At 38.9% G+C, this 3,743-nt stretch overlaps 1 long non-coding RNA gene across 1 annotated transcript; it reads right to left on the reverse strand.

Annotated features, from left to right (window-relative positions):
• Positions 314-2,599, reverse strand: LOC109724678. The gene is made up of 3 exons (XR_002220040.1): positions 2,261-2,599; positions 1,502-1,764; positions 314-525 (listed from the first exon to the last, which is right to left on the reverse strand). It is a non-coding gene; the product is annotated as an uncharacterized LOC109724678 (long non-coding RNA).

Genomic DNA, 3,743 nt, shown 5'->3' on the forward strand with positions numbered 1-3,743 from the left:
AATTTTACCCCAGTCCCTCACAGAATACGTAAATTGCACAGAGGCACCCTCACGTGCGAAATCGCATGATTTGGCACATAAAATGTTGGAGGATTTTTCATAATTCAAATTTTCCTATTTGACCCCTTCTCAGTTATTGTGCAATTGCAGTAAATTCGTCCATCAGATTTACAAACAGATTATGCCAGCACGTTCAGTACTTCCGGACCTTCGAGATCACATTTTTGTTTTATGGGATTTGGTTGCGGATTCGCAAAGATTTGATCCCCTTTTTTTCTCTCACATATATAGCAATATATATATAGAATTTCGATTTGAAATTCGAATTCAAATTGAAATTTTGAATTCCTTAAATTATAAATATCCCACATATTACATTATCCCCCCCTTACAAGAAGTTTCATCCCCGATGATCTATTTCCACTTCCACATAAGCCTATGGTCCTCTATCGCTCAAGTACACTGGATGGATGTGTTATTTAAGCGTGATCCCCTTACCTTGGTCAACAAATGATGTAATTGTCTCTGAAAAGTAAACCACAAAAGGGCATGAGAGCTACTACAAAGCAGTTCCCAGTGGATATGGTCGATGACAACCACGACCTTCCCACTAGGTCTACTATAGAGGTCAAAATAGTGAAAGAATAGTGAAAGCATAGTAAAATATGCTATAAATGCATAACTGAATATAATCTAAGCAGATATATCTACTGAGACTGAACTATCATGCCTTAGTACATATAGTGAAAAGGAAGGAAAGAAGGTGACTAGTGCATGCATCAATGCTAATAGTAATAAACAAATATTGTAATAGTACCCAATCGCAACAACCAACTCATAGGTCTGCTCAAGCGCCTGCCTAGTGCGCAGACACACTCCCAGGTGTGACGGCACCTAGGCTATTGTCCCTACTATATTGGCCAGCATTCGTAGCGGCACTCAAGGGGAGCGACCTCTACCTATTATCATAGCGTGTATCACTGTCGATCTCAATATGGCCTTGCAGGCTACAGTCTATGTGATGATAAAAAAGATCATAAGCACCCAATCTAATGCCCTCAATATAATCATAGAGTAATCTCTAAGTCAGATGTCACAATAGAATATTCATATTCTCTCTCTATGTTCAAAACATCTACACACTACCGCCGTGCCACCCACGGCCTCTGTCACATAATTTATGGCATGTACAATAAAAATAGGTAAAAAAAAATACAATGACTCACCATCATGCATAAGATGTCAAATGGCCTCCCAAGACCTAAGCTAGAATATCCAATATGAGATATTGATAACAATTCACCATATCACGACTATTAGACTCATGATTCACACAATATGGCCTAAATTAGTATCACTATATGAATAAGCTGAAATCCATACTTTCTACTCACTTTTATGTGAATATACCCTTTAGCAATCTATATGACCATATACATATTCATATGCATGTAAATAGACATCGAAGAATATTCGTCATTTTCGACGACTCGGAACCCACCTCGGATTGCTAATACAATAGCGGCAAGTAATTAGCCTCCAATGCACCACTCCTCGGCTCACGTTCCACAGGGATCCACTGGGAAGCCTAAAATTAGCGAGGGTACTACAAACGCAAAGAGAGAAGTAAAGTCCATTAATTAAGCGATTCGGTTACAGAAGGCTGGATTTTGTCAAGGACAAGTCAACTTATCTAAAAATCCAGTGGAAGTAGCTCAGAATAATAAAGATGGAGGAACGCGACCAAGATCCAGTGATACTCCACTGAAAGAAACAAACGACGAAATAAATGAAATATTTACAATTTTCCAAAATCAACTAATAACCTCTATTTATCTCATTTACTCTAATTCACCTCAATTGTATTCCAATTAACTTCCATTTTCCATTGTAATACAGTGTATATTGAACTCCCCTACATCCCCCTCTCACCACCGACCACCAATTTCAACATTAGAGGCGCATAATTCCAAAATCGAGTCCTTTTCTGCTTCCTCCCCCCTCCCCGCCGGCCTACGACTACCCTGCAGCCAGCAGCTGCTGGTGCTGCTGCTATCAGCAGCATTTGCTACTACTGGTGATACAACCAGCAGCTGCTGCAGGTGCAACAGCTGCTGTACGTAGGTGCAGCACCTCCAGCTGGCTGCCGGCAGCTGCTACTCTGCAGCAAGCCGTCGAGGGAGGAATAGAAAAAGAAAAGGGGGAGAAAGAAAAGAGAAAAATAAGGAGAAGAAGAAGAAGTAAAAGAAACTATAAAGACCTGGCAATGAAGCGCCGATGAAAATTTGATGCATGCGCGAGATCGATCGGATCGTCGTGTAGGTCAAAATCCTCAAATCCCCTCTCTTCACTTCTCTTTTTCCTCTTCTCTCTCTCTCTCTCTCTCTCTCTCTCTCTCTCTCTCTCTCTCTCTCTCTCTGGTACCAGGTTAGGGAGAGGGAGCAGACAAGGATGAAGAGAGGAACCACCATGGGACTTAGTGGAATTCCAAATTAAAAGAGTATTTAGATTTTACTCCTCGCTTGATGGAAATTTGTGTTTAAGACTTTATTTTTGGCCTTCGTTTTACACTAAAACTTCTCCCGTTCGCTCAAGCCCTACAAGTGTCAGCTGACTAGCCACCCAAACTGTGACCTCGTCTATTTGTCAAGTTCTAGTATTCTACACCTAAGGTCATTAAAGTTAAAACTCAACGGCATCAATAATCTGTCCAATATCATTTTCAGGGTTACGGTTAAATAATATTATTAAGGAACTAAACTAGGCTTATTTTGCATAATGAATCTGAGTCCTTTAATTTGGTTCTAAGCATATTTTTAAAGAAAACTGCAGTAATATGTGTTAAATCAACAAATGAATCGTAAATCATTAAAATTAACACTGAAATTTTATTACAATTCAGATCTTCATGTGTTTTTCTCAAAAAAAGAAGGAAAAAAAAAGAAAACTAGTTAAATCTAAAAGATTGAACTGATAAAATTTAGTAACTTAACTAAACCGTCATTTCCTAATTATAGAAACTATAGTTGGGTTCAGAACAAGCAAGTTTTACGGTGACTTGATTTTTCGAATAGGATTTCATTTCAATATCAAACTCTAGGTTTAATCGGGAGTTACCTTCTGCCACTTGGCCTAGCTTGGTAATATGGTTGCTAAACGCATCATTTTTATAGTATAAAATATTCAAAATATTTTAAAGTATTTTTTTCTTTTATACTATAAAATTACAGTTGCAACAGTTATCGAAGAAGCACGTGTCCGTATGCTTCTCTGGAGACGAGTACAGCTATAATTTTATAATTTAAAAGAAACAAAGATTGAAACTTTTTTGAACTTTTTGAATATACTATAGTATAAAAATAATATTTTTAGTCATTACGTTGCCAAACTATTTCTTAACAATGAAATATTTTGCCATTCTTAATTCTAGATGTATCCCACAAAGACCTAATCATCCTTCTGTTTGTAGTTGCATTTATCAGGCATGGGTACTGCGACAGCCCGTGGGCTCCTCATAGTGGGGCTCCTCATAGTGGACTGTGGATGGACTGTTGATGCTGAGAAAAAAATCATCATTCTTCTAGAGATAATTAATAGCTCACAGAGCGAGAGAGAGCGAGAGGGTGGATATCTATAACTTTATATTATTCCTCAATAACTATTAACTGCACACATGTCGCGAGGAGGCCGCGGCGCGGGCGAGGCGCGGGGCGCAGGCGGCCGCGGGCGTTGGCACGGGCAGA

This window comes from Ananas comosus, linkage group 19 (assembly GCF_001540865.1).
Source record: "Ananas comosus cultivar F153 linkage group 19, ASM154086v1, whole genome shotgun sequence".
NCBI lineage: Eukaryota > Viridiplantae > Streptophyta > Magnoliopsida > Poales > Bromeliaceae > Ananas > Ananas comosus.